The 16,255-nt window shown below is 44.8% G+C and overlaps 1 pseudogene; it reads left to right on the top strand.

Moving 5' to 3' along the window:
• Positions 1-12,484: 12,484 nt before the first annotated feature.
• Positions 12,485-13,786, top strand: LOC127218314 (probable bifunctional dTTP/UTP pyrophosphatase/methyltransferase protein; annotated as a pseudogene).
• The last annotated feature ends 2,469 nt before the right edge of the window (positions 13,787-16,255 follow it).

Genomic DNA, 16,255 nt, shown 5'->3' with positions numbered 1-16,255 from the left:
TAAAGTGTTATCATGGCATACTACAATCTCCCAACAACACTATCCCCTAAAAATTTTAATGACAGCATGTAATTCGCCTCAGTAAGTCATAGCCATATCACTGGAAGTTTGCCGACAGCTTTTACTGGTTACCCAATTCAAGATTACCTAATATGAGAGAACATAGTCCGTGGAGAAATAGTTCAAAGACTTCTGTTTATGAGTGGTCTCTCTCTCTCCTAAGAAGTAATATAATGGTTTAAATGATAATAAGTCTCACAATTATTCATCAAAAGGTGAGTTTTCCATTGTCAACTTCCTTTAGGAAAGTGATAATCCATTTGTTAGAGTAGACTTAGGGATGATTGGATTGCAGTCCATCTCTTTTGAGGCAGCGTTGTTCCCAGTATGGTTTGGAGCCACCTTAGGAACGTTAATGATGTTACATCAACTCATTGTTTGATGGTTTAGTTATATAAAACAATGATTATATCATCCATGACACCTGGAGATTGTTGCCACCTAGTGGGGTCAAGTGGGGCAGATCATCTAATTACATAATTAATGTATTTAAATTGACAAATCCTGTTAATACCCAAGATAATGTAAAGATTTGTATATTTATGTAAACCAAAAATCCCCTATTCCATGAAGAGTCCTGTAAAGCTCCCTCTTCGGGAGTTATAATGCAATAGCATCATATTTTATGACTGATTGTTTGAATTGATGAAGATGACATCTTTCATGACGGGAGTCTGGCCAGTCTTTCCTTCCAGTTAAAGGCTCATCACCTCTTTATGGTGACAGTTATCTATTACTGGCTTATTTAATTATTTAATTTATTTAATCGATGGACAATGACATCATTGATTCTGTTTAGGGTGCAAATTTCTATCAGGGACAAGGATAGGAAGGTTGTAGACATGGACACAGCAGTTTCTGGATGACCTATGCATGACCCAGAGTACTAGGGATGCTGCTGTGCCAGGTGTGAGCCCATCATCTCAGGTCCTGCCGCACCAGAACAGAGATTCAGGAGCTGGTGATGATATCAGGCCAACAGAGTTCATCAGGGAAGACAGTACAATTATCTCTTTATTAACTTATGGAATTTTAAAAATCAATGAAGACACCATACTTTATCATGTCCGGCACGCCTGCCAGGAATTGATGAGACAATAAAGTTCAATGACTTACACCTTTAAATATTTAATTATTAAATAGTTTCCTCATATAATCTGGAAACCCTGAAGTTTGGTGCCACCTTGTGTGACTCAGGTGTGACAGACGATATAACTATCTGATTATTTCATAATTCAAATCTGCCTTTTTCTTCTCCAGGAAGAGTGGAGTCTGGATCCACCTTTTTGGTGGTAATTGTCCCTTTTGGTTATTTCATTATTTAGTTATGTATTTATTTTAGTGAATGGCGATAGCATTTTTTAGCTCTCTAGGTGTGAATTTGAGTAATTATCTCATTATTCATTCAATTTTTGCTCAAATCTATGATTAAATGATTTTTATTCATTTAATTATCTAAGTATTACTTCTTTGACAATCACTGGACTCTGGCTCCATCTTATGGAAGTTAAGTATGAAGGACTATCCAATCAGATACTTTTTTGATTACGTATTTAATGATGGTGTCATCCATTGTGGGTTTGGCTGCTGTGCGATTGACACAGGAGGAGATTGATACCAGAACCAGTGCCCAGCAAATGAGGGACATTGGGATATCCACTGATTTCTGATTTCATAATAATAGATTTTGAAGGATCAAATGTTTAACCGATTTAAAAAACTACATTGTTTCGCACCATTTGTTTCTGAGATCTTGCAACAGAAGTGACCCATGAGGAACACAGGCAACACCAATTTTACAAATGGAATAATTTTATGAACTCATGAGCAGAGAATCTTATCTAATGTACTCTGTTGGGCTGATAACATGACACACCACCAACTCTAAATAATTCTAAATAACCATATGAGAAAGTGGGGTACAGGAATTAATAGAGAATTTTCAATTGAGGAATCCGAAATGAATGAAAGAAACATAAGACATTGCGCAAAATCCTTAGTCATCAGCCAAATTCAAATCAAAACAACCATGAGAAACCATGTGATCAAGCTGTCCTAAAGGTAAGAGAATGAAAAGAATATATATATATATATATATATATATATATATATATATATATATTTGTAGCTCCCTTGCTACCATCTCTTCCACGAATCAGGCGAAGGCCTAGAGTTTGAAATAAAGACAAGACAGCGGGTCATTCGTTCAATGCAATGTCAGAATTCCAAATACTGAATGCCATTCATTGAGGGGCAATAATGGGCTTAATTACTGACTTAAAGCACAGTGGAAAATTACAGGAAATTTAGGCTTAACTCCGCACTATGAGGTGTGTGTTTTCATGAGGTATGTATTGTCATGAGGTATGTGTTGTCACAAGTTGTGTGTTGTCAAGGAGTGTGTTATCTCGAGGTTTGTTATCAATACGGGAAGAGTACCAACAAAAGCCATGGTGCAATGAGTTCCCTCCAACAGGTTCAAGCTTGCTCAAGTTGCTTTGGGTATTACAGTTCTCCCTTTCTTTTAATATAAACTAACACCTGCCTTACTTGGAAGAAGACGTCAGCATAATTACTTACCCGTCATTGGAGAGGGCACCCAGGCCCCCTCTGCCTTACTGTCCCTGGTGAATAGTTTGTTAGCCTCATGTGGGCAGAGGCATTTTACCTCGAGCCAAGGACAGTATCTGTCTTGTTAGAAAGTTGGCTTGGGCCTGTTTAGTGCTGTGGCAAAGTAGACCAAATGCAAGGGCTACAAACCCCCAGTGATCTGCTCACAAGTTTAAGTCCTTGTAAAAGGCCTTCCTCATTGGCAAGTGAAATTCATGTTTCATAGATGTTAATGATCTGCATTGCTAAAGCATGTGTATAACTGAAAAACTCATCACTCCAGGATTTCTGGAGAAAAATGATGAATTAACACAGCTATGTGTGAAAGACAGAAGAAGAAGCCATATGAGTTTCTCACAAAAATTCAAGTGTTCCTATAGGAGATTAATTTGTAAATTTAGTTTAAAAATGCCAATTTGTACTAGATAATAACGTGTGCTTTGGGTAGCTAAGGCTTAAGCCAAATCACCTGATAGTTGATCCACTGTTCTTGCAGTATTTACCGATTGGGAGAGGGCTATGGTAGAAACTGTAGCTTCAGAGGTGAAGGCAGCACTGTCAGCCATGATACCAGAATCTCCTTTCCTCTCTGCTACACACCTGGGTACATCCCCAAGACAGCTGTTACAGTCGGCAGACCTGCTGAGAACAATTGAACCTTTCTCCAAAATTATTAGCATTGTTTATAACAATAAGAATGGAACCAGAATACAGTGCCTGAGATGAAGGTGAAATTCTTGTCCTTTGGATAAAAGTGTAAATTTATAGCCTCTTAATTCAAACTATAATTAGTGGTTAGGATAAAAGGCCACATATAGCTACTCAGACCCGCAGGCATCAGGATGGGTAGTTTCTTGAAGACCCATCGGACCTTCTTTCTGGCTGTTACAATCACCTTCCCTCCTCATATGGAGAATCAGCCACTCAGGCACCCAAACAGAGTTATTGCAGAAAATTAACAATACATGGATCTTACACATAAAATTAAAATGCAAACAGCTGAACTTATAAAAGGTACTTAACTAAAAGGCCTCTGGAAGTTTGTTGCCTTGCTTTCAGTGGTTGCACCTGAAGTATGTAGAAGTTGACTTAAAAAAGGTTTCCATAGACACCTCCCTGCTCACAGTACTCAAAGCAGATACAGCCCACAGAATAGTTATTTGGTAGACTGCCTCTAGCTTCTGGGAATTTCAAGAACTACATGAGAATTCAGGGGACAGGTTGTCTCCTTGCAGCTTCCCAGCCAGATCCAGGGAATATCCACCACACTGGATCCATCACCTATCTCCCACCACCGATCTGAGGACGGCAGCCCCTCAATCACCATGCTGTGGTTTTCCAGTTTCCCCTTCCTCAAAGCACATCACTCAAAACCACTGGCTGTAGGTTCTCTTCAAATCCAGACCAGAACAGCCCTGCACTTCTTTTGACAGGCACATCACAAAGGGGCCTGATTAGCTATTAAGGCCTGAGTGATAAAAGCACCTCCCAGGTGGTTGCAGATTGCTTAAGGACAAATTGCAATGGTTACTGATTGCCTTCTAGCACTAAGACTTTTCTACATCAGCAGTGATGTGCATTTCTATAGCAAGTGTCCTATAGCTGAACTGTGCTATCATTCTGTAGTACACAGGCATTTACCTTTCTTCCTCCTAGACACAGTGTTGCTAGCTAAATATAATTACTGAAATGGATTGAGTGATTCTTGGTGAAAAAGTTGGAAGGGAGCTCCAAATATTCGTTAACTACCATAAAGAGATTTAGGAATGCAAAATGTTTTATTTGTTATTTGGTTAAACACTGAGTTTTGTTGAACTAAATTTGCTTTTTTACCTGTTTGTCACAGGAACTACAGATAATCAGGAAAGAAAAGCAGAGACCACATCTCAAAAAAAGATAAATGATCTTTCTCATGGCAGAATGTCAGATGATGGCTCCATGAATGTAGAATTTTATCCCTGAAATTCAGAGCAAACACATGGCAAAGGCATCATAATGAGAAAATATTCTTCATGGAAAATTGAATATTTACAGAGGAATACATCTTCTGTAAGCATATAAAAAAATAAAACCTAACAAAAACCACCTGCAGTAATGAAGGTTTTCTGCATGAAAAGGAATGTAGGATGAATCTCTCCATATATTTAGAAAGTGAATTTATTACGATGTCTCACAAGCTGTGATATATTTAGTACAACAATGGTTGCCTAGCAATGGGAATCTGAAGAGTACAGCAGTTTTTTAGTTTATCATGATGGATGTGTCAGCAGGTCATTATACATCAAAATTCCAAAAAAGTAGGCTCTAGTTGTAGTGAAGGAAGAAACTTGGTACCAAGAGGTAGGGTAAGTAGCCAAAGAGAGAAAGCTTCCTCCTTCAATACCATTTATACATGTAGGCTACCACCAGAAGGTTGATCTGTTCCTTTATGTGACTTTGTTCTGTTTTGTTTTTTGTTTTCAAAACAGGGTTTTTCTGTGCAGGACTTAAACTCATTCTGTGGATTTGGCTGGCCTCAACCTAAGCAAAATCAGGCAGCCTCCTGTGTCCTAGGATTAAACATGTGCACTGCCACCAAGCAGTTAAAGGTAGATCTCATCATCTGTTTGCATACAAGGCTTCTGTATGGCTTTGGCAGCCCTGGAATATATTCTGCCAGTCTGAAGTTTCTCAACTCCTAAATGGGAATCCATTCCAACTTGTCATGAGTTCAAAGTGTTCCAATAACTCCCATTGTCCTTAAGACATTATCTTTCCTGCTACAGGACACCTGTGCCTTGATGATGAATATCTCCTATCTAAATAGCAATGATTTGGGAGTAGACAGGTTAACCACCCAGAAGTAAGGGAGGAAGTGCAGCAATGGGGTGCCTGAAGGCACATAGTATGTTCCTATTCAGTTTTCTTCTAAATGGATTAGGTGAATGCATTATAATGATTATGTCATGAAATAAGTGTCCGAGGCTCCAGATTTATATAAGTATATTGTCAAAGAAGTTTGTATTTACAGTGAGTCACACATGTATGCTTTATTGGTAGATGCAGTGACCTATGATGATGTGTATATCCACTTCACTCAGGAAGAATGGGCTTTGATAAATCCTTCTCAGAAATGTGTCTACACAGATGTGATGCTGGACATATACAGGAACATCACTACTACAGGTGAGATTGTATTTTCCTTCATATTTTTGAAAGACCCCCACTATGCTTATTGCCTGTTTAAATTGCTCTTGCTAATTTGCCAAGGTCAAACTATGAGAAAAGTACAGGAGGGAACCAGGTGCTGCTCTCATCCAACGCCAACCAGATATCTGTGGTCTGCAGCTTGGACCAAAGCAAGGTCAGCAGGACAGTGTCCAGTATGCTGAGATAGTCATAACTGAATTCTTTGTATTCTTTGTGCCCAACCCGAATAACCAACTGTCCTTGGTTAACTACAACTGCTACATTTAGATGAAACAATGAAATCCCTGTAACCATGCTTCTGCTTCTGTAAGCCTGCTTCTTGCCACCCCAACCCTATATAAACTGCCTGAGTTTTAAGCTCAGCACGCTCAGTCCCCCCGAAAGACTGAAGCGTCCACAGGTACCTGTGTAAACAATAAACAACTTCTTGCACTTGCATCCAGTGGTCTGGTCTCGTCTCTTGGGGGCAAGGGCCTTCCCCCCTGACAGGCTCCAAACTCTTGGGGTCTCTGGGGGTCTTTCATTGGAGGTTCCACCGAGATTGGAGACCCTTCCCCCTAGAGACTGACACTGACACCCACCGGGAGGTAAGCTGGCCAGCGCTTAATTTCTGTTCTTTGTTGTCTTGTTCATATGTCTTTTACTTGTTGCTTGTTGCGCAGCGATCGGTAATCGGCTAGGCTAGTCGAGTCTGTAGGCGGCTTGAGAAGGAGCTGACGAGCTCGGACTTCCACCCGCCACCCTGGGAGACGTCTCAGGGATCTGGGGTGCCCGATTTTTCAGGGCCCACAACGAGTCCCAGGGATTCGTGGTTTTGGGGGGCCCAGGGGGCTTAAGACCCTCTGTGCCTCCAACTCAGTATCTGGTTTCGATTTTACGGCCGAAAACGCGCAGCGTGTCTTTGTGCCGGCTGTCTATGTGTTTTGTCTGTTCTGTTTATCTGTCTGATTCTTTATTTCGAAGAAAATATGAAACAATCTTTAACCACCCCCTTAAGGTTATTTTAGATCATTGATGATGTACAGAGTCGAGCTCACAATCAGTTGGTTAAAGGAAAAAAAACTGTGTCGGACTCCCCAGTAGCCAGCTGACTCTGAGATCAAAGGGAGCCAGCCACCGAAGGAACCTGCTGAGCCTTTCCCCTGCCCAGGCTGCTGGATTAGGAGGCCAATTTCAATTTCAATACTGGTCTTTCTTGGCGTCCAACCTTTATAATTGAAAAATCTAACAACCCCTCCTTCTCCAAAAACCCTGTAGCTCTCTAACCTACTTGAATATGGCTTTTGCAGGTCCTCCTAACCTTGGGGGGGGGGAACAACGCATCTTCCTGGGAGAAACCGTCTTAGAGGATGATAAAAAAGCCCACTCAGTTGCCAAATAAAATTGAGGAAATTTTTCCCCTAAATCGTCCCTGCTGGGACTTTAACACCTACGTCTTTATCGCCAGTTACTCACAGCGGATTTCCGCGGGCCTGGGACGCTGTCCCAGGAATTTGGCTCAGGTAAGACAGATAACCCAGGGACCGGAGGAAACTCCGACTGCATTTTTGGAGAGGCTAAAGGAAGCCTACCATATGTATACACCCTTTGATCCTGATAGTAACGAGCAAAGGGGCAATGTTTCTATGGCTTTCATTTGGCAGTCGGCTCCAGATATTAGGACTAAGTTGCAGAGATTAGATAATTTATAAGATTATAGCCTGCAGGATCTCGTAAAGGAAGCAAAAAAGATCTTTAAAAAGAGAGAAACACCTGAGATTAAAAAAAAAAAAAAAAAAGACTTAGAAAGTTGCAGGAGGAAAGAGAGGACAAGTTTAAGAAGGAGCTAAAGGAGGAGAGAGAGAGAGAGAGAGAGAGAGAGAGAGAGAGAGAGAGAGAGGGATCATAGGAACCGGAGAGAATTAAGCAAAATTCTGGCCACTGTAGCTCAGAATAATCATAGTGCAGGAAGTCAGGAAAGAAAGGAAAAGGAAGGAGGCCCAGGGTAGATCGAGACCAGTGTGCCTACTGCAAAGAAAAGGCCATTGGGTCAAAGATTGCCCTAAGAGACCTAAAAATCAGAGGCATGGGGACGGACCCCAAAGACCAACTCAGCTTCTAGCCCTAGATGAAGACTAGGGCAGTCGGGGCCAGGAGCCCCCTCCCCCAGCCCAGGCTAACCTTAAAAGTCGGGGGGAGGGGGCAGCTAGTCACCTTCCTGGTGGACACTGGAGCCCAACATTTAGTTCTCACCGAAACGCACGGGCCATTGAGTACCAAAACAGCTTGGGTACAAGGAGCCACCGGAGAAAAACAATACCGATGGACCACGGAGAGAAAAGTTCATCTCGCATCAGGTAAAGTCTCACATTCCTTTTTGCATGTACCGGACTGTCCATATCCATTACTGGGTCGAGATCTACTGACTAAATTAAAAGCCCAGATCCATTTTGAAGGATCAGGAGCTAAAGTCTCTGGCCCACAAGGGGCTCCACTTCAAATATTAACTTTACAATTGGAAAATAAATATAGACTTTTTAAAAAGCCTCCTGAACAGCAGGAAGGAATGGACTTATGGTTAAAACAACACCCCCTGGCCTGGGCAGAAATAGGGGGCATGGGCTCGCCATACAACAGCCACCCCTAATAATAACCCTGAACCCAGCCACCTTGTTACCACTGCTGGAGGAACCAGCCTCCCATGACTGTCAGCAGATCCTTGCAGAGATGCATGGAATATGTCCTGATCTGACCGATCAGCCCTTGAAAGATACAGACTACACCTGGTTCACAGACAGCAGCAGCTACTTGCTAAATGGTGAGAGACGGGCAGGGGCTGCAGTGACGAATGCCTCAGAGGTCATATGGGTCACTGCACTCCCCGGAGGCACCTCTGCTCAGCGAGCTGAACCCTTTGCTCTGACTCAGGCTCTCCAGATAGCAGCAGGTAAGAAGCTTAATATGTACACTGATAGCCGGTATGCCTTTGCCACTGCCCATGTCCATGGAGAAATTTATCGGAGAAGGGGCCTTTTAACATCAGAAGGCAAAGAAATCAAAAATAAAAATAAAATCTTGACATTATTAAAGGCCCTGTTCCTTCCTAAAAAATTGAGCATAATGCATTGCCCTGGACATCAAAAGGGGGAAAGCCTGGAGGCAAAAGGAAATCGCCTGGCTGATGAAGCAGCCAAACAAGCAGCCTTAAGCCCCCAACTATTGACTATTAGCATATTGACTGAAAAGAAAACAGCTAAGACTCCAGATTGGGACTATGATGAAACGGATTTGGACATTGTTCAGAAACTAGGTGCAGATTATGACCCCAATCGGCAATGCTGGGTCTACCAAGGAAAGACTATACTGCCTATAAAAATGGCAAAAATGTTAATAGACCACCTCCATAAGCTGACTCATTTGAGTGCCAAAAAGATGAAAACTTTGCTAGATAAACAAGAAATTGGAACTTACCTTCCCAATCGGAATTTATTACTGGAACAAGTAACTGCTAACTGTCTGGCCTGTGCCCAGATCAACCAAGGAAAAACCAAACTGGATCCTGGAACCCGGCTTCGTGGCCATAGGCCTGGTGTCCATTGGGAAATAGACTTTACTGAAGTCAAACCTGAAATGTATGGTTATAAATATTTACTGGTTTTTATAGACACCTTTTCAGGATGGGTAAAAGTGTTTCCTACCAAACATGAGACTGCAAAAATGGTCACCAAGAAACTATTGGAAGAAATCTTTCCCAGATATGGGATGCCACAGGTAATAGGATCAGACAATGGGCCTGCCTTCGTCTCCCAGGTAAGTCAGCTGGTGGCCAGGTTGCTGGGGATAAATTGGAAATTACATTGTGCTTCCAGACCCTAGAGTTCAGGACAGGTAGAAAGGATGAATAGAACCATTAAGGAGGCTTTATCCAAATTAACGCTTGAAACTGGCTTTAAAAGCAGGTACCAGATCAAATATGATAATTTTCTTTCTCTCATCAGAAAGCTTGATCATTGCTCTATAACTGTAGGAGTTTTATTCCTGAACCTCAGAAAAACCACTTAACAAACACAAAATTATAAAAAGAGTATTCTTCGTGGAAAGTTGAAAATTTAGAGAGGAATGGAGCTAGGAAGATTTTTGTGTATGACCACTACTGTTAGCCAGCACATCTTACTCAGTGAGCAGTTTTAAACAATCTGCATTATTCAAGAATTCAAGCTTTGTAAGATCCTCAGAATGAGGAGTCTCCCAGTTTCCATCGGTATCCCCAAGAACTCAATGTCCAGTCCAGTTGCTTCAACATGCAAGAGGCTTTAATGAACACGAAACATTTGTGCAAAGGGGCCCCTCCAGCAGGTAGACTAGTGAGAAGAAGCCATCTCCTCCCTCCACCCCCGCCACACGGCACAGGTGTTTTTAAAGGCAAATACCCCAAGCTTAGGGAGGGGTGGGACCCTCTGTCCATTGAGTACATGACCCTTTGGGGCTGGTCTCCCTATTAGGGTCAACAGACCTTAGGGCCTCAGGGTGTGCTAATTAATCTTGTCTGGGCAAACCGGAGGTGCAGTTATCTATTTGTTTCTTAAAGACCCCATTCACCACCTGCTGACTCACAAGAAAGGAGGGGCAGTGTAAATTCTTGGAATCTTGTTTTCTCAGGGCCTTGTGAGGGGAAGTTAGCAGATTCCAAGGAACAGATATTGCTAGGGGTTAACTTTCCAGGTTAGTATGTCCTTCATTTAAAGTGGGGCGTTTCTCTAACTTTACTTTTTTGTCTTTCACGCCCTATATCTTATCTCTAGAGAGTAAAGTTCTAGTACTCTGATCTACAAAGCACCCCACCCAGAACCCGCACTTTCCCCACCCTGTGTCCTACTGCGCCCACTGCTCCACTGGTCTGGTTGAGCACTGGGACCGAGAGCGGGTCAAATAAACAAAACACCTCCACCTCCGGAAAATTTCTTGGACCTGCTTTGAAAATACTGGACCCCTGTATCCCGCTGGAGCAACCAGTGTGCCAGCCTGCCTGATGTTTATCCGTCATTACTGAGGCTCTGCCGGGGGGGAGAGACCTCCTAGAGTGACCAGAACACACAGAGTTACAGACATTGAGCACCTCTCACAACTCTGTCCCCAGGAACTCCTTCTCAAACACACGGTTCCTGGACTGTCCCCTGCACAAGCGGCTGCGATCTCACAAGCGGCTGAGATCTCAGGACTTCCGCCTTCCGGTCACGAACTAAAGCTTCCGGTTCGTGGCTGTCAGTGTCCCCGGGAAGACACACATGGAAAACATGCTTCTAGTTCCACCCGGCCAAACTGACACACGATTTCCGCTTGTGAACCAAGGACGTCAGGCTTCCAGTCACTGACTTGAGCTTCACACAAAATGGTCCCCAGGAAAGGTTGCAACGAAGAGATGCACAACTTGAGTTCCACCCGTGAAGTAAACAGGACGGAGTGTGCTGCGGCCTGAGTTCCGCTTCCGGCACATTACTTCCTCTTACGGATGGTGCACCATGCGATTCCCTGCCCACCGGACAGCGATTAAATTGGATCCACTTTCGGCCCAGGACTGGAATTGATCGTATCGGACATTGCGGGCCAGATAGGAAACGCCTTAAGGGACGGGACTAACAGGTCCAAGTGAACAGGTCAGAAACGGCTGATTCTGACCGCAAAAGAGGCAGCACAGAGCATATCCCCTGTCACTCATCGAGGCGGTAGGTGGGACTTCCGGGTGCGGCGAACAGGGCAGAAACAGAGATCACAACCCTAGGTCCATGCACCCCTCTGGTTTTCCCTGTTTTCCTGTTTATGCCACGGTTGGCAGCAGGGTTCCTGTTGCCGGGGAAACCGGGGTGGGACTTCCGGCAACATGGTAAATCGGGGCGGGACTTCTGCATGGGAGCATTGACCAGGAATTAATGACTTAGAGAGGTTCCCAGGGGATGGGCGGTGTCACGGGAGCCGTGATGTCAGAGGAGTTACAGGCGTGGCCTGTAGGGCACACAGCTGTCAATCAAACACCTGTCATTCAATCATTCATTCACTCATTCATTCAGTCATTCACTCAGCCACTCATTCATTCAATCACTCATTCATTTAGTCATTCATTCATTTATTCAGTCATTAATTCATTCACTCAGTCATTCACTCATTCATTCAGTCATTCATTCAATCATTCATTCATGCAGTCATTCATTCATTGATTCAGTCATTAATTAGTTCATTCAGTCATTCATTCACTCATTCAGTCAAAGGTCAGTCATTCATGAAGTAATTCAGTCATTTCAGTCATTCATTTGCTCATTCATTCATTCATACATTTTCATTTCTCTCCTTCGTCTTACTCTTAGTTCATTGTACAATCATTCATTCATTGAATCACTTCCTGTGTGTGCTGGAGGCGGGACTTGCGGTCCCTGAGGCTAAGGCTCTGACATAGACAGGAGCAGGCAGGATTTCCTGTTTCCTTTTACCTACACTGTAGCCCATGGCCATCTTGAACCCCGCCATCTTTTTTGTGCACCCAGGGGCAGGAAATAAGTCCCATCATCTCGGAGGAACCGGAATTGGTTGTCTCAAGCCGGAAGTGGACAATTTCTGGTCCCTCCCAGAACGGAAGTGAACCCCCAGACCGGAAATGTGCGATCCTTTCAACATGGAGCTGGTTCCACTCACCAGGCTGCTGCAGGGGAAGAGGGTGGTGTTGGGGAGCAGCTCCCCCAGGAGGCGGGACATCCTGTCCTCCATGGTGACTTCCAGGGGCAGGGCCTGCTCTGGGATTGTCAGCTGTGACTTCCAGGGGTGGGGCCTGCTGTTTCTGACTGACACCCCCCCGGGATGGTTGGTCGTACCCTCCCACTTCCAGGAGTCCCTGGAGAAGGCGAGATTTCCGGCTACGCCCGAATATGCCCGGGAGACAGCAAAGCTGAAGGCTCTGGAGGTGGCGTCGCGGCTGAGGCTGCAGGGTGAGGACAACCCCATCCCTCCTGGTCAGGTGGTAGGCCACACCCCTTCCTGTCGAGGCCCCGCCCACAAGCCTGCCCCGCCCTCTGCTCTGCAGGACCTGCACCCGCCTGATATCATTATTGGAGCTGACACCATCCTGGTGAGTGAGGCCCCGCTCCTTCCGGCCCTGCCCACCCTGCCCCTCACTGACCCGGCCCCTTGGCGTCTGGCTTCGCCCACTGCAGGCCTTGGATGGCTTCATCCTGGAGAAGCCAAAGGACAAGGATGATGCCTACAGGATGCTGTGCAGGTGGGCGGGGCCTGAAGGGGCGGGGCAGACCCACCCAGGGCAGAGTGGGCGGGGCCTCTGCATGGAGCTCCAGCCTCTGCCCACCCCAGCCCCGCCCCTTGCCAGCCACGCCCTGCCCTCCTGCCCCGCCCAGGCTGAGTGGCCAGCAGCACAGTGTCATCACCGGTGTGGCCATCTTGAGGCCACTGTGGCGGAGGCAGCTTCAGGAGCCGAGTTCCACATGCCCAGAGGCCCCAGAGGCGGAAGGGGACCCAGAAGCAGAAGTGTAATTGTTACTGTTCCACGAAGAGACCTGTGTGACATTCTCGCGGCTATTGGAGCCACTGCTCTGCGAATACGTGGAGAGCGGGGAGCCTCTGTGAGTGGGTGCGGGGTGGGGTGGGTGGGGCCAGGAAACCTGGAAGTGAGGCCCGAAAAGGAAGAGCTGTCCCCGGCGGGCGTGGGTGTGGCTGAGCATGGCACCTGGTGTGACCTCGTCCCTGCCTTGCACCCAGGGACAAGGCTGGCGCCTACGGGCTTCAGGCGCGAGGCGGGGCCCTAGCAGAGCGCATGGATGGGGATTTCTTCAATGCCGTGGGGTTTCCACTCTACCACTGCATGCATGAGCTGGCTGCCATCTTCCCGGATGTGGGACCACACGTCCCTGTCAGCCAGCATCCGGCCACACCCCCAATAATGAGGATTGTAGATGGAGAATGAGTATGTGAGTATTGGGGTAAATAAGGATCAGGATAAACAAATAGGCCCGAATAGATGTTTAATCAGGGAGAAATAACTTACAACCTAGACAGATGAACACCAGGAAATTCAACCCGATCCTCTCCTGTCTGAGTCACGCCAGAAAGAGAGAGCGCCTTCCTGGCCCCCCTCACGACCTCCTTCCTCAGGTCCTCTCCGCCCATCGCTCCACCCCCCAATGGGGCGGTAGTCAGTGCTACAGAAGGACTACCTCACTACAATTCCCCTTTTAGTCTAAAGAAAAGGTTTAGGCTTAATCCAAAACTATATACAAAACAGTGAATAACAAGTGTGCTCTAAGAAAAGGAAAATCGAGAACAAAATGACCTACATATCTAGTCCTAGGGTGAGGGCATAATGGAGTTACAATAGAGTTGTCCTAAGCTGGAAAACGAAAGTCTAGTACCTAATATATCTAACTAGGAAGAGAGAATAATAGTTGTGATAGTTTAATCTTCAACCTCATCAAGACCTGAGAAGGAAATTAACAATACTAGAGTAGACAGGAAATGCGGATGGACAACTTCCAAAAGGTGCAGCAAGGACAGAAACAGCAAGCCATCTGAACAGTCACCCTAGGTCTCACAGCGACGTTGGTACACCCAGATTTGGCTAAGGCCAAGAGAACTTGACAGACCACAACAACAGCAGGGAAATAGAATGGCTGTCTTATCCTGACTTGGCAAGGTCAAGCAGTCTTCTATAATTGTCTCCTGCAAGCACATAGGACTGCATGTCCAAATCAGTGGTCAAGATGGGGGCAATTCTATGCCCAACAGGCCATTAGCTGAGGCGAGATTGAACTCCAGCAGGAGCAACAACAGTGTCCAACATATTTTCGGGAAAGTGCACGGTGCTGTCAAGAGCAACAGTGTCTCATGTCAATGGAGTACTAATATTAAAACATTTAAATGCCATGTTCTGCATGTCTATGAAGTGATTGAAGATTAAGCATCTATATCTGACTAATCTCATAGGTACAGGAAATGTGAGTGAAGATAATCTGTAATACTCGGGAACTTAGCTAAAAGACTCATTAAAACTTTCCTGAGTAAAGCAGGAACAAATACTTAAACAATATAACTATTTTACATATACCTACATGTAAATCCCTAAAATAGAGGTAGAGTATAAGTGTCAAGACAAGAGGTAGAACTATAATGGGCAGCAAGATAAATATCCCAAATTGTATCAATATACAAAATGTCTTGAATACAGGAAAAGTATACATACATAGAATATGGTAAAAATAATGTGCATAAAATATTATAAGTGGAAACATTTAACACAATATAACAAAATATAAACTTAATTTTACATAGCTTACCACATAGGAATACATAACAATGTAAGCTGTAAAATACTATCTCATTCATACTCAAATTCTCAAGGGAAATAGGCTAATCTACTTATATCCCATCTAAACCATACCTTTACCGCACCATTCCCTATTCCTGTCTAAAAGATAAACCTGAGTGTAAGCATCACCCAATCCCAAATAACTAAAACCAACCCAAAGACGATGACTATTATCCCAAAATTCCAAGGGTAGGGAAAGGGGGCGTAGTCATATTAAGATTACTTCCTGCTGAAATGGGATGATGGGGGGTGGGGAGAGGGAAAGGCCAGGAAGGCCTCTCCTTTCTGGACTTTGGACAGGAGAGGATCGGGTTGAATTTCCTGGTGTTCATCTGTTTAGGTTGTAAGTTATTTCTCCCCTGATTAAACATCTATTCGGGCCTATTTGTTTATCCTGATCCTTATTTACAGCAATATGTGAGTGACTGTCCGGGCGGGTATTCTGGTGAGAGAGTGACTGAAGGGGCGGGGGGCTTCGGGTGAGTTTGTGGAAGCAGTGACCCATTTCCCATGATGCCCTTGGTGCATTGTGTTTGATTGACAGAGCAAGCTTCCCCTCAAGTGCATCACTTCCCAGTGCTAGGACACAGGACATGGGGGTGAGGTGTGTGGAGGCAGGGTTAGGGACAGGCCCACCGAGGGAGAGTACACCTAAACCCACCCCCTGTGGCCCCGCCCTCCTGATGTCCCGCCCTCACCATCTCCATGGGCCCTGCCCTTGCCACCACTGGGTCCTGCATGAGCATCTTCACCATCAGATGCCTGTGATGGACATTTGACATCAGGAGCAGGGTCAGAGGAGGCCCCACCACCTGCCTGCACTCTGATTTGCATATTCAAGAGCTGCCTGGAGACTCAGAAGACATCAAGTACAGAAACTGCTGGGGTTAATTTGCATGGCCACACCTCCAAATGACCTAACCTGTATGTATTTTCAGGTCAAAGTCCCAAACAGATAGGAATACTTGCATTCATTTGCATAGCAAAAGCATGCAAAGCAGCACAAATTTTGCATATTAAAGTATATTTCCAGAAACTGCGGTTTACTCATTTACA

The sequence above is a fragment of the Phodopus roborovskii genome, unplaced genomic scaffold (genome assembly GCF_943737965.1).
Source record: "Phodopus roborovskii unplaced genomic scaffold, PHOROB, whole genome shotgun sequence".
NCBI classification, from domain to species: domain Eukaryota; kingdom Metazoa; phylum Chordata; class Mammalia; order Rodentia; family Cricetidae; genus Phodopus; species Phodopus roborovskii.
Note: the sequence above shows the minus strand (reverse complement) of the source record. Positions and strands in the feature narration are given on the sequence as shown.